The sequence below is a fragment of the Dermacentor variabilis genome, chromosome 5 (assembly GCF_050947875.1).
Source record: "Dermacentor variabilis isolate Ectoservices chromosome 5, ASM5094787v1, whole genome shotgun sequence".
Classification (NCBI taxonomy): Eukaryota; Metazoa; Arthropoda; class Arachnida; order Ixodida; family Ixodidae; genus Dermacentor; species Dermacentor variabilis.
This window is the reverse complement of record NC_134572.1, coordinates 56,609,398-56,634,644: the sequence shown is the minus strand read 5'-3', so window position 1 is coordinate 56,634,644 and position 25,247 is coordinate 56,609,398. Positions and strand designations below refer to the sequence as shown.

Genomic DNA, 25,247 nt, shown 5'->3' with positions numbered 1-25,247 from the left:
GGTGTTATATATATATATATATATATATATATAAGAGTAAATATTTGTCACATTCCAGCTCTTCTCCTCTCTATTGCCGGATGCTAACATCATAACAAGCATTTCAATCTTTTTGTTTAAGGTACATTCAATAAGCAATAATTTACCGAAGACTCGGACAAAATCGAAGCACGTTTCGCCACCATAGCGCTTTCAACAGAACACCCAGCATTTCGGAAACGTCATGAGTGCTAAAATGGAGTGCTGGCAATGTATGTCAATAAAACAGTTCTCGCTAACGCTGCAATTTAATGCGCCGTCTGTACGCGTAAAATATACCCAGAAAGAAGCCATCACTTACCCGTAAGAAATTTTAAAAGCCTTTATGACACGAAGACAAGCAAGGGCGCTTCAGCGCAATAAAATGTGACGAAATGGAGGCAGTTTAGCGGGAATGGCTTGAACGACCATTCAAACGTTCTTCGAAATCGCAGACGGTGAGGAGAGAGAGAGAGAGTAAAAAAAAGGAAGGACGGAGACTTCCGTCTTTATAGGAAACATCTTTCGATTGCGGCGGACAGTAATCGCTCAGGCTACCGATCACATGCGCTATAAAACCAGCATTGTCACATGCTGACTTTGCTGAGGAGGACGATATCGCCGGAGACATTATCACGTGTAGTGACAGACTTCCCATAACAATAAAGCCTCGAACTTGCGGACATACGGTACGCAGTATTACATTTCCCGGTGTGCTTACGAGGCTTACGAAAATGTCTTCCGTGAGCTGGGAATCTACAGCCAAAGGGAGGCGTTTGTAATTTTTCAGCACCAATCTTGGGTCGGAAAGCCATAAAAGTATTGATTTAAAGGAGAAAAAAATTCAGAGCCATTCGACTCTGTGAAAGTGGATGACCAGCGGAGCTGTATATGTGGTGATAAATATGTTGATAATAAACATGTTGATTTAAAATAGAAGGCACATAGCTAAACGAATTTCGTTTACTTTTCTTACGATTTTTTGTTGCTTGACTAAATTGCATACTCAATGCTTTTTTATACTTTTAACCGTCTTTCGCTTGCCTTTTTGGATTTATTATTTCGTCACCAAGGTGATCATCGCTTTATGATTGTCATGATTAACGGCTAGTGGCTCTGTGGCGAGACTGCAAATGTTCTCGGCCAATGCAAGGTCTAGATACGACCGATGGCGCACCGTGGGCACACTGATATCACATTGAGTGCCGAACCTTTCCAAGATAAACGCCACGAACACTTTTCGCCTGGCCGAGACACGCCTACCTTGAAATCCCCCACAATTACGATGGGAGTGGAGTCGCTATGGGTTATCCGTAATGCGGCACGATCTTCGTCCGCATTACGTGGCACCCACCGTCGCCGCGTACATTCCACTTGTGTTCACGACGGTGTTCTTGGTAGGCGCGCTGTTCTTCCGCAGTCCTCACCGCACGCGGCCTACCCATGTCGCGGGTAAAAGGGAGCTGAGATTAGCTTGCGTGGTTTGCCTATAGAGTCCGTGAGGTCAAACCGCAATCCATACTAAACATTTCTATTATGGTTGCACTTTTTTATTGCGATACTTTTTTATCACAATACGTTTTGACACTTCGCGATTAAACGCAGCTGGGGCATACCCGGCGACACGCTTTTGCTTTATGCTTTAGCTGTTTTAGCTCTGGGGCGGCCGCCGTCTTTTTTTGCCTATGCACACAAACCGCCAGCGCCTAGCGTATAACAGCTCCGCTGTGAAAATTCCTAGACGATTACGATACTTCCTAATGCGAAATCGCGATGTATTGGCTGGCGCAGACGATCTGTCTCGTGCGACACGTTGCGAACGGAGCGAAGCGCTGCAAAACATGGAACACTCAAGCACAACGATAGCGGCGAGCAGAGTGGGGGATCCTCGAAAATCTGATATGCGGCTCAAGCGCATGGGCTTTTATATATGATTAGTGGAAGGTTCCAGTGTAAGCTCGTGACTTCTAGAAAGTAATAAACAATTCGTGTCGCATATACAATCAGATTACATATACGATGGCGCGAACTGGTATTTTCGTGCGGCACTCTGCTTTCCTCCTCACCATTTCTCCATGCTCTCATCCTCCCCTTACCGCCTCATGCTTGAACTCTATAGCCTCCTCGTCCTCAACTTTCCTCCTTGCACTCTCTTCTTTCATCTCCCGCGGCGCTACGCGTTCACTTTTATCTTTCGCTGTGCTCGTTCACTCGGTTTCGTCGAGAAACGATGCCGAGGCACGCCGATGTTCAATGCAGGAACGGGCGCCTGAGAACTGCGCTCTAGAATGCAATGAATAACGAAGCTATAACACAAACTTGTGTGTATTAAATGCGTGGAGTATCATTTCTGAAGTGACGTTGACGCTTCCTGTTGTGTGCATGTTTTACTCGGGAGTTCTACTGTGATTATATTTCTAAACAAGCTACGATTCGGGATGGTGTGACGATGTAGGATTTATTTATTTTTCTGGCATATTACTTTGTTGCATTGCGTCCACTCTCACTCTGCTGCAAGTATATATAGAAGATCATTTTCTTGCTGCAATATTGCGGAAGTTTAATTTCCACCGCTGAAACGCCTATAATGTGGCGATTTCCGTGGCGGAGCAGATCAAAATTTGGCTTTGGACTCTTAGGTGAGTTAAATTTACCAAAGGAAGCTCCCTTGTGATGAAACATAAAAGTGCATACGCAAAGCAGAGATGCTACAGAAAACATAGGCAGCCTTTAACAAGGCGCTGCAGTACAGCGCGGCCATTTATTTATTTATTCATTTATTCATTTATTTATTTATTTATTTATTTATTTATTTGTTTGTTTATTTATTTATTTATCTACAGTACCCTCAGAGTAAGTATACAGTATAGAGGGGAGAGGTTACACAGTTGTAAAGGAGGTAAAAAATTGATATACAGAAAAGGCACAGTATAAGTAGCAATAAAAAATTATGCTAGCTCACTAATTTGCAAGAAAAATAATAGTGTTAGTTCACCATAGAAATCTCACGATACACTTCGATATACAAGTTGGGAATCATAGATAAATACATACATAGTTAATTTGCAAGAACAGCACTTATACAAGTCGCATGATATATTTAACGCAAGTTTCATGATTTACATGTAGTTAACTAAAGCATTTCTGAATTGAATATGATTACTTATACTAACAATAGGTGCTAGCAGACCGTTCCATTCGTTGCATGTTTTGGATAAAACTGATTGCAAATGTGTTAGTGTGTTAAAGCGAGGCACATGTACCTTATGCGTATGATCTCTACGTGAGGAGATGAATGGTGCTGGATTAATCCATGCCGACCGAAGCGCAGCGTTCTGGTAGTAAATCTTATAAAAGCGAAACTTGTAGCGAACGCTTAGTTATTATGAACAAATACCACTAACGCTACGGAATAACTTCTATGTCTCGACAACACAATGTTTTGCACAGATAACGACCATGCGACGGGACAAATATTCGGTTAATGCGAACGCGCGGCGATACTGTTTCTAGAACATGTAGAGAAGCACCACTGTGACTGCATCATTGGAGTTCAGCGCTCCGCATTGTGTAGTGTTTCTTGTAGGCTTAGAGTCAGCGTACGCAAAGGCGTTTATTGAAACGTTGAGCCTCTCGGTACAGACTGCCACCACGCCAGCCCGGTAACTACTTCATTGTGCTGATTTTGCAAAGGCAGCGCTAGTTTCTGAATGCCCTGCTGATAGGGAGTACACAACCCATTTTGTAGCGCCGCAAGACGTTGGCTAGCTGTACGTGTACTTCTTGGCCGTGTGTATAGAATATGGGCGTGACGGAAAGAATTTATTAAAGGTAAAAGTTGAAGCGTTACACAAAAGTTTTACCAATAGTCACCGACGACAAATCCTCCCGCCACTAAAACTTCAGGTTTATTTATTCGTTTTCTCTACTGCACGCTGCGACACAGGGCCGCAAAGATGTAACGATTCAGTCTACTTGATGCCTGGTGAAGGAGCGTTTGCAGGATATCCTCCATCAGATCACGCGGCATGCTGTCAGAAAAAGCGTGGGCGAGGAAGGACAGGGTAGCTGAAGCCTTTTGTCACTAACGGGACCGATCAGCCACTCTGGCGGCAAGGAGCACCATGGATCAATTGGCGCGTTTCTTTCGGGGTGAAGGCCTCTCCGAGCAGCGCAGCGCAAACAACGAAAGGGGAGCTACAAATCTCTTCCGCGTGCACAGAAAACTCACTTGGCCCAGGGAGGGCTCTGGTCGCAGCATGTCGCCAGAAACAGTATATTGGTGGTGACGGTATCTCCACAGAATTCAACAGCGCTGGTCCCCTAAACGTTGAAGCTTAAATAATGTGTAGCACGCACGTACGTGTCTGGATGTATTCGTGGCATTTAGTACTCACGGAGGTATCCATGCCCTGCCTTTGCAGGGATATGTGTTTGCAGTTGTGTAACTTCTATTATTCAACTTTAGATTTTATTCGTGCTTTCACAGTCAGTGGGTGGCTTAAAATTGAATGATTGAATATTGGGGTATTACTTTCCAACACCCCGATTTGCTCATGCGACACGGTGGGGGACTACGCAATAATATTGACCACCTAGGTATCTTTAACGTACCCCCGATTCACAGGACCCGGGCGTTTTTCATTCCGCTCCCATCGAAATGCGGCCACTGCGGCCGGGATTTGATCACGCGACATCGTGCTTAGCAACTCGACACCATAACCGCTAAGCCACGGTGGCTGGTGGCAACTTAAAGCTCAGTAGGTGTCTCGGGGACAACTCCGATGTGCCTATTTAAATACATCAAAAACGCATAATTTTTTTTTATATGAGACAACCGCTGAGCCAACTTAAATAAAGTTTGTTGCATTTCAGGGATAATGTCAAATTCTGGTGACTACGCAGCTTAAGTTTTATTCAAGAGCAGAAATTTTTTAGAAAATTCTCGTAAATTGGCAAGTTTAAGAAAACCTGAAGCACGAAGCTTACAAATCAGTGTCTACGCACTATAAATAATGTCGCACTTCGGTGAAGTACATATTTTACAGCACCCCGAGCTGACAAATTCGATATATAACTTTGTAGCTTGTGCGAAGTTGTTGCAATGTTTACGACGGTTTTGCGAAAATACTACTCCCAAATTAAGGGTATGCTTTAGAGTGGTATATAACACATAAATTTAGAACGCTTCAGATGCACTATGTTATTTTATAGAGTTGTAATTTCGCATTTTATTTCCGCGTTTCAAAGCTGCAAACTCGATAGCTTATTCTCTTATTTTGAAAGGTTCAAAATGTTTCGCAAAAAGGATAAGCTGATGGTCTAAATAAACAAATGTTTTTTTTTGTTTTTACAGTCACTAGATGTTTTTTTTTTTTTGAAATCCAGATAACCCCATCAAAATTGACGGAGTGGTTGCTGGGAAAAATGATTTCTCCATTCCCATGTATTCACATGTGCATAGGAGCTCCCGATGTTAAGCTTCTCTCAGCGTCTATTTGGAGTAACTTTAACTTACGTTGCTCTTTCTCAAGTATTTAAGTTTGGGTAAAGAAACTAATACATGTCGCCAGAAGCATTTCTTGGACGCGCACGTTGGTTAACCTTGAATTTGAGTTTTCTTCAACCCAATATATATTTTTTCCTCTGCAGAGAGGGTGGGGCCGGATCCTTTCGTAGAGGTCAATGTATGTATGTATGTATGTATGTATGTATGTATGTATGTATGTATGTATGTATGTATGTATGTATGTATGTATGTATGTATGTATGTATGTATGTATGTATGTATGTATGTATGTATGTATGTATGTATGTATGTATGTATGTATGTATGTATGTATGTATGTATGTATGTATGTATGTATGTATGTATGTATGTATGTATGTATGTATGTATGTATGTATGTATGTATGTATGTATAGCTTCTGAGGAGCTTGTAAATAAAGTTCTCTGTCTGTCTGTCTGTCTGTCTGTCTGTCTGTCTGTCTGTCTGTCTGTCTGTCTGTCTGTCTGTCTGTCTGTCTCTCTCGAATGAAGAATGACATAAAAGGATTGCGATTTCACGACGTAGAAAACGTGAGGGAAAAAAATGAAAGAGGAGCTATTAGGCCAACAAAACAGACGAGTTGGAAAAATGCTTCTAAGAATGGAATTGCAGATTAGACAAATGTATCAAGTGTAATAGAGAGTGTCTTCAAGGTGGTAAAGTTGTTCTGTAAAAAAGATAAATACACAGCTTTTTAAAAATATATCCGGCTACTTTTCGGTGTGGGCGCAGAGCTGGGCTAAGAGGGTATATTCAACAACACATTTAAGAGCTCTGAGCGAGTGTTTCAGTTTACAAGATGAATACTCGTATCATCAGTACTGAACGTAGCTCTGGAGTCGAGGTGTAGTGTTAGGAAAAAAGAAAACTGCAGCTTTTTCATGATATCGTCAACATACCGCCCTGCAGCGCTAACATCTCGAGTGCGCAATAAGAGTGAAACCGCGTTCTTTTTGCTCTGTGCGTTAAGGAGAACCAGGAAGCCTACCTGGCTCCTTGAGGAGCACACTAGAGGAACAAAAATTCGAAAAACTTTTGCTTCGGGAATTATCCGGCTCTCTTTCGAAGGAACGCGCTCGGTCTTGTTTCTCATTTTACCGGCGGAACCATTCGGGTTGCGCGTTTCAAGTGACGATTTCCTCCAACGAACGCTCAATTTACCCGATCCCGTCTTCTCGAGGCTTTCATGCGGCACTAAATGGACGGCCAGGCATACGTGTGTTTCAATGGGCGGAAAAGTACAGACAAAACCAAAATGCGGGAGATATTGAGTTCGAATGCAGGAAAGTGGCTGGCTAAGCCGAGCCTGTCGGTTATGCTCCCGAGAGCTCTGCTCCGTCCGATGGAAGCAAGAGTGGCGCCGCACCACTGTATACTTGCGCAACTTTTTTAGGCCTGCGTGGCGTGTGAAGCGGAGGGGATAATAAAAGCTCAGTCAATACCGTTTTTCTTCTTTTTTTTTGGAGGGGGGGAGCTAAGTGGTCCGGCGGACATACCTACAAGTACCTCCTATTTCAAGCCCATTCGAGCAGTTTTTTTTATTTCGCTTTTTGTTACCGAGAAGCCTGCTTTGCCGAAACGTCAGTGCACTTTTCTCCTTCACTCGCAATGTATCCGCCACCGCCGCTGTCGGCACCATTTGAAGGGGCTCTCCGACGCCATTGCAAGGCACGCACGTTCTGGAGCAGCGGACGGGGCGTTTTCGCGCCTGACACCGACAGAGGCGTCCCTCACGTTTTCCTGAAGAGGAGCGGGACTCGCTGAAGCAGAGTAATACGGAGCTTGGGCTCGGCAAGCGAGCAAACTAGGGTGCGACGAGTGTAAGCGAGCGCTGCGTTCTTCCCTGATTGAATCCACCTGTGCTGAAAAGCGTTTTCATTTCGGAGCAGGTGTGCTCGCAAACACTCAATGTCCCAAGAGAGCCTTAGAAACTACACAATTGTAAGCCTAGCTGTTGCCGAAAAAATGCGCGCGGACGCATCGGGAAGCTTTAACGCGCGGAGGGTGTCGCGCATTGTTCGCGCTACAAAGTCGTAACTAAGTATTGTGATAATGGATAGTATTGGATAGTGATAGTATTGTGATAGTATGTCTGCATACTCAGATGCGCGAGCATACTTTTCCTTCAAAAGAAACGTGGATGCTCATTTCTTGTCGGTGTATTCACTGTATAGCTGACAGCCTGTCTTATTTCTTAATGGTTTCGCCCGTTCATGTTGTCTGATCAACCTGCACCAGTGAAGTGAAAGCGAACCTTTCTTTAAAATTATTATTGAGAAGAACGAACGCCGTGCGACGAGAGGATGCATGTCCCCGCAATAGAGCATCACTGAGTGATGGTACTTTCGAAAGTATATAGCACGAGCCCACGACTCTCTCAGTGTTGCCATTTTAGCGATTTTGTCACTAAATTTGCCAACTACTGTTTATATTTAGCAATCGGCGACTTAGTTTAGCAACGTAACAGAACAAAGGGCGACATTTTAGTGACTCATGGGTTAGTGAAGTAGGTTCGAAAATATCTTTCTAAAATGCACTTTATTGTTCAAAAGCTACATACTAGCAGCGGAAATTGGCTGTTTGACGCGTGGGATTTTGAGACCATAGTAAGGCAACGGTTGCTTTCAAATCGGTGATCTTCACACTGTACTTCGAAGGGTGGCGGCCTTCACAGGATTCACATTGTGCTCATGAAATGCACGTTTCCTTTTTTTTTTCCAAATGCGAAGAATTTCTTGGCGAACATTTGCTACTTTGATAGTATCTATCTAGCCGCCTACGGCTTGGTGCTTGCAAGACTCCATTCCATTCTCAAAAACAGACGCCGCAATGGAAATTCGTGTGCTTGCAAATGAGGCCATAATATCTTTATGGAACACACCAAGCTTGAAGCCCACACGTCTACACCGACTGGACCCGTCCCTTCGAATTCGACCCCCATCTGGACTCTCTCGACTCGAGACAGCAGTACTTTGCCGTCTGTGGCTTGGTGTCGCTTTTACAAGATCTTTCGCCTTCCGAGTCGGCATGGACGAGAGCGCGGCTTGCAGTCACTGCGGCGGCGAGGAGACTATCGAACACGTACTTTGCCACTGTCCTCGATACAGCGCTCACTGGCTGTCGCCAGCGGCCGTGTTGACACGCCTTGACGGCAGGCCACTGTCAGAACAGACAGCCAAGTAATGCCGATATGAACTGTCGTCGCACCAAAAGTCGGTCAAGGCTTTGTTGACCTTTTTACGTGGCAGTGGCCTATTGGAAAGACTATAATGATTCCCTCCCGTCCCATTTTTTTTTTGACGCCTTTCTTTTTGTCCCCAACTCTTCTTTACGTCCTTATATCCCCCTCTTTTCTCCATAGTGCAGGATAGCAAACCGGAGGCTTTAACTCCGGTTAACTTCTCTGCCTTTGTCTCCTTTGCATCTCTATCTCTCATGGTCGCTTCGTTAACTTGGTGTGTACCAAAATTGACATAGAATGACAAGAGTGTATGAGAAACATAAATGATTGGTCATGACATGATTATTATGACATGTGTGTGAAGTAAGTCATGGAACAGCCGCCTACGTCTCGGTGCTCTCATGGTCGTTTCGTTAACTTGGTAGGTACCAAAATTAGCATAGTATGGCAAGAGTATATGATGAACATAAACGCTGGGTCATGACATGAATGTTATCACATGCCTGTCATGTAGGTCATGAAATAGCCGCCTACGTTTGGTACGTACCAAAATTGGTCTCGTATGACAAGTGTGTGACGACCATAAATGAGCGGTCATAACATGAATACCATGACATGCGTGTCATGTAGGTCATGAATCAGCCGCCTACGTCTTGGTATGTACCAAAATGGGCATCGTATGACAAGAGTGTATGACAAACATAAATGATAGGTCATGACATGCATGTCATGACATGGGTGTCATGCAGGTCTTGAAACAGCCGCCTACGCCTTGGTGCTCTCATGGTCGTTTCGTTAACTTGGTAGGCTCCCCCCACACTGCTTCGGATAACATCGATTCCCACAGGGCGTGGGTTCTGCCGGCTTTTTTTTCTTTATTTTTAAATTCTTTACGAAATCAATTTTAATGGGTCACTGCGCTCCGGGTTCTGCAATTTCATTATAATACTTGAACCTTGAACAAATTAGCACCTTGATAGAACCCTGAAGCTTGTCGAAACATGTCTCTTCCGTTTTTATCACATGGCGGTACGTAACAGACAGAAGTGTCGGTGGTATCGCGAAAGTTGTTGCGCAATAAAGATAGATAGGTAACCTAGACATATGTTATTGATTTGATTGGTGACGTTTATGAGCTTCTCTGAGTGTACTAACTCAACATGAACATTCGCATGTTTCGATCGCAGGTTTTTATTTAACGTAATGTGTGCAAGGAGATGTCTCTTTATAGAGGCATTGTCTACTGCTCTGTCCGATGTGCAATCAAAAGAATATTTCTTTGTCTTGAATTGGCACATATTTAAACTGTGAATGGCCGATTCGTTTATTATTTATTTATTTATTTATTTATTAGTTAGTTAGTTAGTTAGTTAGTTAGTTAGTTAGTTAGTTAGTTAGTTAGTTAGTTAGTTAGTTAGTTAGTTAGTTAGTTAGTTAGTTAGTTAGTATCATTAAGATTAATGTTTGAGCGAAGCTTCCTACTCCTTTGCTCAAGCAACGATATCTGCCTCAGACAGGTTCTCCCGCCACCGTTTCGTTTGCGTGTGCGAAATTTCGTGAGGCAAATTTTTCGTTAATTTTAATGACACATTGCAAACTGCATCGTTTTCATTTCATATCTTTCTTTATTTTTTCTCCAGAAATTCTTCCCTTTCTACACTAGGGCTTGTATGAGCTCGTGCATTCTGGAACATGCCATTAACTCAGGCCAAGGTGTACTGAGGACGCGTAACACCAAATGAATCGACCCAAGTGACTGACTCTACACATTTCGGACAGCGGAAGAAATAAGACGTATCCCTGCATTCATCTTTCTTGTCTGCTAAGCGTGAGCGCGTTAAGGCTGGGTAACGTTCACATCCTGGTCGTGACAAATGGAAGCTGAGCAGACGTGCACGTCAGCGCCAGCGTAATTAATGGCTTTGGCACCTTGCGCTTATGACCGCCTTCAGATTATTTCCTGCGCCTCCTCCTCTGATCTGTGCACGCTTTGTTCCTCACCGAAAGGCACTTGTACGCGAGATTGCTTCATTTCATTGCAGCGCCTTCGGCCTTGTGAGAAAGTGAATATATAGTTGCTATTCTTCACTTTTAGGAAAAAATTCAAGGAAGGAAAAATAAACGTGTTTATACTGATACGAATTAAACAACTCCCTGTCCCATTTGGTGTTACGCTCTTAATAGCGCGCAGCCAGTAGTGGTGAGGCTCGCTACTTAAACTATAACCAACTGGATTTCTGTCTTACCGGTTTAACCTCCAGGGCATTCGCACCTTGTTTTGCTCTCTCAAGTAACCAGGCCCGAAAACTAGACTGATTCACGGGGTTCGGCGTCCGAAAGCAACACTTAGGCTATATAGGAGAGACGCGGTATAGTGTAGAGATTGGGATGAATTTTACCAAATGGGGTTCCTTAATGCACATCCAAAGCACGGTAGGCGAACATTTTTTTACATTTTTGTATTCGACTGGAACGGCGGTATCCACGGCCAGGTATCGAACCCGTGACCTCGTTCTCAGCAGCATAACGTCACAGTTACGGCTCCACAACGGCTGATGCAAAGTAGCTCCGTAAACAAATACCTACTTCGCAAAATCCATTGGGTTGCACTAAGGGGTCGGCATTCGAGAAGTTTATATGAGACGACCACGGAATCGCGTTACGCATTACACACGCATAGGTCATCGTAATTCGTTGCCACGCGTTGGTCAAAGCTATTACACCAGTGCAGCAAGGCCACAAGGTCGCTAGCAAGTGGGGCTCAAACGGCCGCATTCATCCTGCGCCTGGCGGATCGGCTAATCGGAACGCGTTGTTTCCAGCCGATGTGCACGACGGTGTGCGTGTCTGCTTTGTCTTGCGCTTTAGAGCTCGTACCATCTGCGATGCTACAAGCTCGATCTTCGATCTCGCGGCGTCCCTCACTGACCTTATTTTGTGACGGCGAAGGCTGCGGAACCCACAATGAACGACGCAACAATTAGTAGCGCTGGCTATAACGTTCGCGCGAAATTATGGCATTCGTGCGCACCGATGGCTGTTGAACTTTCCAGGCACGCTAGTAGTCACTTTCGCCGCATATGCCGTCGCCTCAGGTTACACGCTTTAAGCTAATGACTATCGTTGCCACCCAACGATCCTATATGTTCGAAGAACTGTCTACTGGAGTAACGATAGGAAGCCGTCCGCAAATGTTCGCATAAAGGCAGCCTCAGGGGCCAGCCTCGCTTCACATCTATATACACGGGAAGGGTCCCGAAGTGCGCCGTTAAGATTAGCGATAAATTATACATTCTGTCCTTTACGGGCCCCGCGTGGCAGCGAGAAGAAAGGAAGGCAGAGCGGAAGTGAGCGCCAACGAGTTCACCGCCGCCCACGGGAAGCCGAAATCAATATAATGCTCCGAGTCGGCGATGATATCAACAGCGCGGGGGAGCTGGGCAATATTCGCCACGCCGAGTCGCCAACGGCTAACGAGGGCACATTGTGAGCCGCAGCTAGAGATTTTATCGCCAGTTGAAAATGACGGGGCACTGTGATTTATTCACTGCCCCAGCTGCTTGGGCTCTCTTCCGCTGCACAATAAAGGTCCGCTACATGGCCCGACATGGTCGTGTAGGCGATGGGGGGCGAGAGGGGGGGGGTGTAAATCAAGGACCTGTCCAATTGTGCCTGCTCGCTTTTTTTTTCTAATATGTAATGTTTAAGATATGTTGGCGGCCTTTATTTGGCACCAACTACTCTTTTTCACATAGAGATGCACAAATAATAAAGGCCACCTATATACATGAAAAAAAAATGACATGAAATATCTCTCAAAGTTAAATACAGCTCCTAAGTCAAGCATTCAGTCTTCTTATCTCCCCTCTCTCCCCAGCGTAGGGTAGCAAACCGGATCTTCCCATCTGGTTAACCTCGCTGCCTTTTCCCTTTCCTCTATCTCCCTCTTTCCCTCCCTCTCTCTCCTTCTCTCTCTCTCTCCGTCTTTTTCTTGGGCATAGATAACTGCATCTAAGTTCCTTATCGTCCTTCTGACGCCAACTAAAAGAAGAAAAAATAGCGTGTTTGGAGTGTACATAGCTAAAGAAGAAAAAAAAAGCAATTTTGTTTATCATTGACATGCGCACAGAAGAGTATTTCATGTTCAAAGTCATGGATGCTGACAAATCAACAATTTCTCTCTTTCTTTGAGTGTGTATGTGTGTAAGCGTAACATTTGCTCATCAACAGCGATATACTGCTTCCACATCTACTGAACTTATTCTATTAGATCTCACTTTCTTTCAAGCTGTAATTTAGTAAGCCCACTCAAAAATAGAATGTTCCTTAAATATGTTTCTACAGCAGAAGCAACAAAACTTAATGTTGTTTAAGAGGATTTGCTTTACAGAAAATCTCAACAATTAAAAGTAAATAGTGACACTGACGATATGGGTCCTTTTGCATAACAGAAACAGCGAACGGTTTAGGCAGAATGAAGTGAAGAGATTATGTATGCAAGGAGAAGTCAGGGAACTAGATCACAGAACGTTGTTTATAATATAGCCAATACGAAGCACAGTGACAATTATCAAAATAATTTGCGCTACCTGTATTTCCTTTCGAGTAAGTATACTTTATGAAACTACTGACATGCCGTAGGAGCTTCTTCACTTGTTCGCTTGGTAACCTCTCGCTCGTTTCTTCCCGAAAGAAAATGCATAACGACATAAAGTAATAAGCACAAACTAAAGAATCCAAGGAGTGTCTGAAAAAAGCAAAAGAAAAACTGCATATGACCTATAATTGGCACGACTCATTTGTATTACCGGGGTTACTTATTGTCTAGATACCATTTTGCTCAATTAAATGCCAGAAAGAAATCGCATGATTCGTTGGAAACTCGTATGCATATAGTAAATCGTTTTGCCCACTCCTGTTACGCAAACAAGCGCACAAAAATGAACACTATATCAACACGCCTATCGTATCTGGCCCGGCCTACCCGTGCTACCTCATAATAAGGGGTTACGATAGATTGAATTTTTTCTATCGTATGTATTCTGTGAGTGGCCCGCAGTATGACAACGTATTAATAGACGCGATAAAGCTCTCACTGAACAGTTGGGAGTCCTGTTCTGCAAGCCACTCGGTTAAAACATATTGAAGGAAATAGATCAAAAGAAACATGCAGCTTTTGCAACACATTTACTTATATACACAGCAAGAGTAAAACTACACCAGTGGGGCTTCTACAACTGATACGAGTACCGAGGAAAAAACGAAGATCGAAGTCACAATTTCGCAATCTAGGTACCTCGCTTTAGCATTACAGCCATCCTAGGTGAACATGCTTCTCCACTTCCCGCCTAAAAGGGCAATGGTTTTGGGTGGCCGCTACGCGCAAGACATATGGCCGCTTTGTCATATGCTATACTCAGCGGCCGTTATTGAGGCATTTCACATCACAGTCGATGCGGCCACATCTAGTGCTGGACCGTGCTCTCAGACATTTTTTCTACTGAAATGCTTCACGTGAAAGTTCTTAATTGTATACGCTTTTAAGTAAGAGACAAAAAAAAAACGTTTCTCAAAATTTTCGTCCTACGGCACCAAATAACACGTTGCTTGTTTGCTGAGCTATCCCGTCCGCTGTATGCGTTTCAACACGAAGAGCAAAGTGCACACGCTTCTCAAGACTTGTACCAATGAGCCCTATCCCAAGGGCTTCTATGACCGGGTAGCCCGAGCAGACAAAGCTTATAGGTAAGCCAAGCGGACAGCGAACAGATGGGCTGACACGATGCGACAGGGTAGCCTATGGCCCCCCGATCACCATCATGTAGTCGTGCTTCTGCTCCCAAGATTCGCGCAACAAGCACTGAAGGCATGGGTATATATTCAATGCCAAACAGTGCTCTCCCTCGACAAAGTTCGGGAGGAAAAAAAAATCGCGCTCCGCATGTAACTTTAAACCGAAGAAATGAAAAATATAGTCAGAGTAACCTGGCCGCAGGGATAAGGACACAGCAAGAGGCAAAAATTGAAGCGAATGACCCGGCTGTCTTTTATCTTCTTTAGGCACGTCAGTCGAGTCTGGACGGCAGCCTTATCTCGTGGCAAATGGCCGAGTTCCACTGAGTGAGCTCGAAAAACCCCCACCCGCTTTCATTAATCTTTCCGCTTGCGTAACTTTATTTTGCACGTAAGAAGAAATACGAAAAAAAGGAGAAAAAATAAAGAAAGAGAGAGTGTCGCTTTTCTATTTTCTCTTTCCTAGCCGCCTTCGCGGCGTCAGTGCGCTCCCTCGACCATTCCGCGCTTCGCCGCCTTTGCATCTCGTCTTTGCATTTGTTTCGTTAATGCAATTTCTTGTTACTGTTGTTCGTCGTTTTTGTGTGTAAAGGTTAGCCATGGATGCACGAAACGATACTGCGCAGTATCCTACATCACTTGTTCATTGCCTTCCATTTGTTCTTTTTTTTTTTCGGGAGCTTGTCAAGGCTTTCTTAATTCCTCCCTCTCTCTCACATGTGTGCCGTTGTTTCGCTGGCCAGCCGTAAAGGCAGGCGGAACAAGAAAATCGAAACGACAGCTTTTCTCTTGCGTCATTCATTCATATTTTCTTTCTTTTTTTGGTTCTTGCCCACTCCGCGTGTTTGCGCAGAGCCGCAGGTTTTATCAATGGGCAAGAGAACGCCCGCTGATGGCAACGTCCCGTGGCGCGCATTTGTTATGGCACGTATAAGGCCATGGCCACAGCCATGGCGGGTGTGACGTGTGTTAACGAAGCGCGTCTAAGGTTACACGTCGCACGTGTCTCCCCAGTGGCAGCCTCTGCTGCCTCGGACCCCGTGTACTGTACGTATCCCATGCGTTCACGACGCTTGGCGTCACTATGCAGGGAGCGACAGAAACAAGCAGAAGAGGAAGAACGTGTTTCTGTAATGTAAAAAGAGAGACAAATAGAGCGATAACTCATTGGTCTATGGATGGGCCTATAGAGAATCTATATAGGAAACAACATCCTATTTACAGGTATTGCCGTGTCTCGTATAAGCAAAGGCTCCTATGAGTCAATAGTTTGCTGCAATAAAAAAGGAACGTTACTTATAATGCATCTTTGTGACATTCATACTCTCAAGACTGAAGCTTGCACCGACCTCTTTCAGTTGCCCGACAGCTTTTGCCCATAAATGATCGATTGACTCGTGAACTTGTGAACCATGCCTCGGTCCCTATACACTGGCTTGTAGAGGAATTTTGTCATTGCACTGTCAGTCTTTATATTACATCGAAACTGTATATCGCTAGGGTTCCGTGTATTTTTCGTGTGCGTCAACAAAAACTATCTAGCGCTCTTTGGCCATACCTGGCCCTTGCGCCATTAAGCCTCAAACATCATCAAAAACAAGAACTATCATCATGAATGGCTCATACCCCCGTAAGCAAGAAAAAGAACGCAATAGCTCGTAACCCCGTACGGCAGAGGCTACAAGCAGTCAGCAAACTGATGCGAACCGTGCTTACATTCTTTCTTATCACGCATACAAGATAGAGAACAGCATGCCGAAAACTGTTATCATCTATGGCTCATACCCCCGGAAGCAAGCAAAAGATGCAATGGCTCATAGCCCCGCAACGTTCATAGCTACTAACTTTGCGTGGGTTAGCCGTGGTAACACTACCCCTGAGATCATCGTTTGAGACTTCAATGTGGACATTTCAGAACCAGACAGGGAAGGGTACACTCAGTTTGTGCTGGAAAGGTTTGGTTTGAAGTGCCACACCAATCGAAGTCGCTTTACTACTCAACAGCGGTCGTGTATAGATCTAACTTTGACCAAGGTTGTGTCTAAGGTTTTAACCGAACCAATAAATGGATATCACAGTAATCACAAAGTTATTATTACTGCCATTACCAATTGATGAAAACTAATACATTTACCCTTGTCTAACCCTGCGTGACATGCCACAGCTTCGCTGGTCAGCCACCTTCACAGAGTGGGATGGCTACTCAATTTTTTCCTGTGGCCACTGAGTATAATGCACGTAGAAGAATCGCAGAAAATTTGGATCAACGGAAATCAATCGATTGTTTGCTGTTTAAACGTTTCGCATCACTAAATGCGCGTTAGACAGCTTGCTGTTGCATGACGTGCGGTTGGTTTAGTAATGAGGATGTTAAGTTTTTGTGTGCTATAATGCAACGTCTCGTGTGCCGATACTTCAAATGAGGCATATAAATCCACGAAGCGTTCACGCCTGCTATGCATTGTCTCCACAACGAGAAATACTCAATTCTGAAGCTTTTGCCGCGTGTACACTGGTTTCAAACAACATGCCTGGGCAGCGGTCCTCATGTCAACATGAACACTGTAAGTACTCTTTAAAAAAATGTCCCGAGCGAAGTATTGTTGCTGTTAGTGATTTAATGTAAAGAAATTGGCCAACTATGTCCAATTCATAGATAATTTTTGTGTGTTAAAGAATGTGAGATGAGTGAACTATACGGTTTCTTCCAGACGCTTGCGCAGCGATGACACTAAACTTCCTCATACCCGCGAGAAGAATTCGGAGGATGGCGAAAGCTCGTGGAACGCTGTGACGGTCTTTCTTCATGAGCCACTAGGTCCCGAGGATTAAGGGCACTGCGCTCACTGCGTGACAGGGCGTTCACATCTTTTTTTTTTCTTTCCCTCTTTTATGATTTATTTATTATTACTATTATTTTTTATCTTGCTCACAGCGCCTGCTTTCAGTGCCGTGAGGCGATCCGTAGTATGGCATTAGAGAGCCCGCATAATGATGATGATGATGATGACGACGACGACGACGACGATGGTGGTGGTGGTGGTGGTGGTAATGGTAAATGTTTTCTTCTTGCAAAATGGGGCAGGTCCAATAAAGGTCAAGCGTTTGATGCAGCGGTATCATTGACTGAGCGAATAACAGTTAGCACGGCTTCGGGTCCTGTTCGAGTCCATGACGAGAGCTATTACATGTGCTTTTACGATTTTCTTCTTTTAAATCGCGCGGAATACATTAAACATGTAATAATTTAAATAAATTAAATGCTCTGTAAGTCAGTATAGCGGAGCAAGAAAAACAGAATAACATAAGTTTTAAATGTTTATCTGCTTTGTTCGTTAGATTTCTTTTAATTATCATTCAGTTAGATTACCTCGTTGTCATTACTTTTAAAGCGCAGGCAAGAAATTTCAACGGCAGGAAGGCATAAGCGAGCAACGCAGCGTGGCAATCAGTAAGGCTCTAACAATAGAGGCAACCGGCAGGTGAAAAATAAAGCTCTAACAAAATGATTAACAATGGAATAACAAAGGACGTCCCGTAAGGCAATATTTAACGCATTGTCATTAGCAACGTCAAAGTGGTAAAAAGTGTATGTATATATGCATGTATGCATGTATGTATGTATATATGGAGCAGCATACGGCTGACAGTCATCTGCTCCGGAACCCGACAGTTGGACTTCGCTCCTCGAAGAGCCAGGACGCGTGTGAAGTCGGCGTCTGAACAACACTGTATAAGGTAATAAACGCGGTTTAAATCATAGAATCAGGACCTCAGAATGGTGCGATATAATGCTCACGCATTTCTCTCGCATTTACCGATAAGTCGCTAATGAATTTTCGGAAAGGGAGATTGGTCTCCTTCAGGGTGTCAGGAACACGTCCGTTAAGAAAAAATCACAAAGGAAAGAACAGCTCTAGCGTAGAGAAATTCGTATTTACATTGACTCTAATAACTGCCCAGATTGATACGTTAGTTCTTTTCTTCCAGTTTCGTAGTACGTCATGCCTTCTAATATGTACGTTCAAACATTATTGTGAAAAGTCAAACAATCACAGCCGACACGAGAGTTCGCAATTGCGTCTCAAACTGCAAGAAATGTAGCAGGCAGCTACCTCATTTTGGTTTCATTTGCGAGAAAATAGAGTATATCAGGTCGGCGCATACCTGACCCGATGCACCTTGTACAAAGCAAGCTTTTCATACCGGGCGCGCCGGTGTTTTGCATATCCCGTTTCTTGGCTTGCCGCAGAGAAAGAGTTGGGACTCGCGATTACGCTTACACGTAATATCGACCGACAGACGTGGCTTCCGGAGACACGAACAATGAAGCGCTCGAACAGACGAAAAAAAAAAAAATACGAGAAAAGTAATGGCCAGATAGTGTAGCGACACGCAATCACCACGGGAGGAAACAAAAGGTCGACGGCACATATGTAACACGGCTTACCGTTCGCATACTTTCGAAACACGGCCTAGCTCTCTCACTAAGAACCAATAATAATAATAAAAAAAAGTTTCGGCGTTGTGACTTCGTGCGACGGGTATAATACAAAATTCGACGCAGCCAAAGCCGACGTGTTCAATATAAGCCGCGCGCCGCTTGACAATGGCTCGCTCGGCATTATTCGGCGGCGTTCACGTCCGGGATAGCGCAGCCACCGACGGCGCTTCACGACAACAAGACGGTATTACAGGGCGCGTCGCTCAAACGAAGAGGCCCTTTCGAGGACGTCTAGACGAGCCGCAATTCCTGCGCTCATATTAAATTTCTCTTTTTTTGCCCCGAGTTTACGGCAGTCCTTAATTAAAGCTCCCGCCGCAAAAGAGAATAACAGCGGCAGCGAGAAGCAGCCGCGAAGTTTTCGACGAAAGAAAGGAAAGAAAAAAAAAAAGAAAAACACGGTGTATGAAGGGGACACTTTGGCTGACTCCCCCCGTTTTATTTATTTATTATTTGTTTATCTGGTTTACTTTCCTCGTCCGTTGTGTTAGAGAAAGGCGGAAGTATACGCCTACACCGAACGCCACGCCCTCAATATCCTTCCAGGCTGTAAGAAACTTATGGGAAGTGAATGTATCGCAAAACAAACCGGGCTACGTGGGAACAAACAAAGAAGGGCCTAAAGTCGCATGATCAGCGTTGACTGAAAAAAATCCCTGACGCTGCACGCCGGGGGATCGCCTAGCACACACTGCAGCGTCGCGAGTTTTTTTATTTTTCAAAAAAAAAGAGAGAGAGAGAAAAAGACCAGCTTGAGCTAAGCTGCTGCCAGGACACCCCTCACAGTGTTTTCTCTCGCCTTCTGGGTCGTGTTTTAAAAACGATGCAGTTTGCTTGCCGACGCAAATTTCCCTGCGACCACTATTGAGGGGCTGCTTGAGCTTGAAGAACCAATGTGTTGACATAGCTTCAGGAAATGCTTTTATTGTCAACCTATTTATATTAAAAATAAAAATAAAGCCATGTAACTTCAATATGCTTAACTACATTGTATATGCCAACCAGAACCACAGAGTAGGCCTTTCTTATGTTTTATTTTAGCGTAGAGATGTGTCATGTTCTAATAAAAGTGAAGGCCCTAAAACTGTAAAGTTCAGCTTTTGGGCCATTATATGAGCTTTTTCATGTGTTTTTTTTTAAATCTAAGTGCGCCCAGATATTACTGGCATCTCAACCTTACCTTTTCGCGGCCCTCCACTAAATTTAGCGGCAATAGCTCGTGGCTATACATAACCGTCTCTTACTAGGTAAATCAGTGCATATTGATAAAAAAGATGAGAAGTGGTTGGTTTCACAACAAGGGTGACCTCGGTAAGATTTGACAAGGAATAAATTGTTAAGAACACGTAGATATTTACTTATTTAAATTAGTACCAATGCCATTACGACGTGTCAGAGTAGTGAACGTAGAGAATATTCAATACGGCAGTCTTTAATGAAGTAGAATACTGAAATATCCGAGCAATAATTATAGAATGAATAATGGAAATAAAATGTACTAACAGCAAAAAAATCACCACCCAAGGACTCTGCACAGATGGTTAACCACCGCTGAAATGTACGGCCCCGGTGTTTATCACTGGGTTAATCCCGAAGGTTCATTAAAGAACAGCTTGGCAGGCTGCTGGATCCTCGGTACATTATTGCTGATTGCACTCGGCTGCACGAGGCTGTTCTTGTGCCCAGGCTGCAGCTTCGGCACTGCGTAGACAAGCTCGTTCCCGGTTCTGCTCGCGGCGTCGCTGATGTGTGAAGTGATTTTTAAAGAGAAATGGAAGAGATAAGTGAAGTGCCGTAACTGTCTCTCACAGGAGGACACCTCAACAGCACTGCACGCGGAAGGGGTATGGGGAGAAAAGGATGAATGAGATAGAGACCGGAAGTCGCTGATCGAAAGCTGCCCGCTCCTTAGGAGCACATATGACGCGTAGCCTACCCATTGCGGAGCCGGAGATAAACTGCTGCGTGCGTGCTCGGCTGCGACGGAGAGCAACGACGTCACTACTGGCGCATCCAATCGGGCCGGGCGCCTCTCATTCTTTCCTTTTTTTTTTTGCATACGCATGGGGCTCTGCCAGAGGAGTTTTCGGCGTACAGGCGACAGACGGACGGATGAATGGGCTAGTCGTATACAACTTCGCTGTAAAACACGGTGTACATAAAATGCCGAATTACTAGATTATAACCGGCATTGCCTTCCACGGCAGCGCTCATTTGGTATATCACATAAGGACAGTCACCTAGGAAAATTAAGCCAATTCGTTCGTGGTCAAACGATACGAGCTTTTTTTTTTTATTCTTGAACTCAGCACCTTCTCCACTTGTGGTGGCGGCGGCGGCAAGAAATGCTCCGGTGGCGAGAGAGGAGGAAAGCAGTCACCAGACGCCTTCCACGCTAGAGCATGCGTCGCTGACACAACCTACACCACCTAGACAGCACAAGGTCTGTTCACTCCGATGAATGACGTGATGCGCGTAACATGACGTCATGGATTCCGTACTTGGCACCACTTGCTATAATTACGCGACAGCATAGTACTTAGAATGTGATGATACCGACGTCTGGACAGCTGCGCGCTCGTGCTCACGGTTGACACTCTCATTTATCAAAGTGACATTTCTATACCTCGTATCTCTCATAAACTTGTCATTTCCTGCACAATGTGACCTGCTCGCTTACTCACAACAAACCTCGAGTTTTCTTTTCGATAGCTCAAAAGTGAGTGAAGTCCGCCTATAGTTCTATAAAGAAATACAGGCCCAATGGTAGAATCGAACTTCTGTCTTCCATCACAGTAGCCCGACGCTCTACCACCCGCCGTGGTTTCTCAGTATCTACGGTGTTGGGCTGCCGAGAACGAGGTGGCGGGATCGAATCCCGGCAACGGCGGTCGCATTTAGATGGGGGCGTAATACGAATACACCCGCGTACTCAGGTTTAGGCGCACGTTAAAGAACCCCAGGTGGTCGAAATTTACGGAGTCCTCCACTACGGCGTGCCTCATAATCAGAAAATTGTTTTGGCACGTCGAACCCCATAATTTAATTTTTTTTAACGCTCTGCCCTTTAGGTCACGATCACATTTCTTTTTCTTTAGTACCTGCTCGGCTACGCATCGAAACAAGTGTTAGCCATCAAACATCAAACTCGTTTTAAATGTGTCAGAGCGTCACCCTTATGAAAATGGATTTAGAGTTCCTTTAGAACTCCTAATGAATTCCTATGGAGTCAAAAGGGACTCTATAGGAACTCGCGATCTATAGAGTCGTCTGCATAGAATCTCTATAAGAAGTCTATAGAAACCTTTCTATAGAAACAAGTCATTTCACACACAATAGATGTGCAATAGAGGGTGTATTGACGTCCTATGTACTGAATTCTATAAAGTAATTTTTATAGAATGTCTTTAAAACTTCTAACGCGACCTGTCTATAGAATGGCTCTCCATTCGTTCTCTATAAATGTTCTATAGAGAGTGTATTGATATCATATGTACTAAATTCTATAAAATAATGTCTATAGAAAGTTTTTAACACTTCTAATGCGGCTTTTCTATAGACTGACTCTCCATTCACGCTCTATAAGCAGTCTATAGAGGGTTTATTGTCATCATATGTACAATATTCTATAAAATAATGTCTATAGAAAGTTTTTAACACTTCTAATGCGGCTTGTCTATAGACCGACTCTCCATTCACCCTCCATAAATGTTCTATAGAGGTCGTATTGACATTTTATGTACCAAATTCTATAGAAAAATTTTTATTGAACGTTTTCAGAAACGTTCTATAGAGGTCGTATTAACATCTTATGTGCCAAATTCTACAGAAAAAATGTTTATAGAACCTTTTCAGAACTTTTAATGCGGCCTGTCTATAGAATGGCTCTACATCCACCATAATAATTCTATAGAGGTCGTGTTGACATCTTATGCACCAAATTCTATAGAAAAATTTATAGAACGTTTTCGGAACTTCTAATGCGGCCTGTCTCTAGACTGGCTCTCCATTCCCGTTCTAAAAATGTGCCATCATATGGCATATGTACTGAGTTCTATAAAGGAACGTTTATAGGACATTAAAGAAGCTAAAGTGCGGCCTGTCTAAGAACGGCTCTATATTTTCACTCTATAAACAGTACCCAGTATCCAGTGCATCGCTGGATTATGGGTCCAGTGCCGCGCGCTGGATGCATGGGGTGCTGGGCAAGCGCGGCGTACTGGGAGGCGCTGGTTACTGGTGCGAAAAACAGCTCTAGCGCGTTAAATACGCGGTGCCTAGACACCGTATGCATTTTTTGAATAGAGAAAGCAACAGAGAGCGTTTTAGTGCAATGAAAAACGAAAAAAAGAACATGTAAAAATAGAAGTGCTCTGACCAGGATTCGATCGTCGCACCTGCAGATCCCCAGCCTGGATCACTACCGCTACGCCACGCCAGCATACGAACACGAGCGGATAATTTAGCATACCAAAATCGAGAAGCACTTTTAGTTTCACAGAGAGAAGTCTTGCACAAACGTGGTAGATGCGCTATCGCCCAGCAACTAAAACTCACGCCTGTACCACAAAGAAAAATTTGCTTTCCGTATTCAATAGTGTGCTCGGAAGTGCCATAACATCGACTTTCACTTGCGATTGGTATTTTAACTTCGAAAAAAGTCCTAAATGAACCACCGATCCGGGACGCTGCATGAATGGGCTGTTACTGCCGATTTCGATAGCCGTTTCTTGTTCTTCACGCGAGGGGTATGCTATGTTTTCTTAGTTCAGTGATGTATTTCAGTCTACACGTCTGTCTAGTCATATATCTTCGTCAGAGAAGCGCAGGCTAGTGCTGGGAGCCTTCGGCGACAGCACATATACCTGCGTTTATGACGCGTCACATCGGCGCTCCTCACTTCTTGTGCTGGCACTGTAGACATGAAAAAATTGTTTATTTGAATGCACCGATGCGAAATCTGAAATATAAAGTAATTTATCCTTGTTAGACTCCTTGATTCTTGAGGTTAGACGCGCCGATAGCGTGCAGACGGACTCGGCGGATACGCTATGCCTAAGCTTCGGTGGGGACTGATCTCGGCGCGGGTATGCTGGGGAAAGCTAAAATGTGTGTATTTGAGCCTCAGAACTCTTTTTAGTACAATAGGGAAAGTGGAAGCGCACGAATCGCCTCAGCCTTGTTATCGGTGCGATAATATCAAGCAGCGGTAGGCTTCGAACTCGGGGTCTGTTCGAGCGCGTCTGAACGACTTCTGGATTTCATGTCCACTCCACAACACTGCGACAATGGCGATAACTCCCAATCATATGTTACGTGCGAACTACTAAAAAAGCGGCATCCTCTGCGTTTGCATGGTTTCGTTCAAGAATTTAGCTATCCGCTTTGTCAAAAGGCAAAATGCAAAAAAACGAAAGTGATTTTCATTGTCACATGTGCAGGAATAAACAAGGCAGCTCACGCACCTTTATTCCATGCTGCGACACGAAATAGTTCTATGACCCTAAGATATAGCGTTATTTAGGACAAGAGATTAGTATGAAGTGATGAAATTGTATAGAGCATTTAATATTGAGCAGCGCTCGTCCTTGCGTACTGGAGCCAGCGCGGCACAAACACAACCAGCGGTTTCCAATGCGACCGTCTCTTCCAGTGTGACCCAGCTCTCTTATCCAGCGTTCTCACTGGTCTCGAGTGAGTCCCAGCGAGCGCCAGCGTACCCAGTGCGATCCAGTGCTTAAAAAAAAAGTAATAACAACGCGCTGATTTCACACTGGAAGGCACTGGAAGACGCTGGTTCTTGCAATCGGCATTTCCGAGGTTTTTTATTAGGAAGTAAGAGCATCGTTAAAAAGACACTCATTGACGAAGGCAAACATCACACTAATCGAAATTAGGAAAACCAAAGAAATATAACGGAAGCGCGCATTGTGGTTTATATCGCATATGTAGGCAAATCACAAAGATGTATACCGAGAAACACTAAGCAAAACTGCTACAATCGCGTCATATCTATTTGCTGGCATGCAGTGACTGCAGCACTTGGGGCGGAAACACATCGAACGCCGCCGCACATTTCTGGCACACACCACTCAAATGCGACAAATGCACGCTGCAGAAACGAATTTTTTTTTTTTTCAAGGAATCTTGAAAAGTCACGGACCACATGAGCGCGATCCGCGCATGATAAGCACATCGCCAC

The 25,247-nt window shown here is 44.3% G+C and overlaps 1 protein-coding gene across 2 annotated transcripts in view; it reads right to left on the bottom strand.

The window, feature by feature from the left end:
* Positions 1-25,247, bottom strand: part of LOC142582632 (cell adhesion molecule 3-like) — a 174,526-nt gene that overhangs the window by 111,634 nt on the left and 37,645 nt on the right. The window lies entirely within an intron of this gene.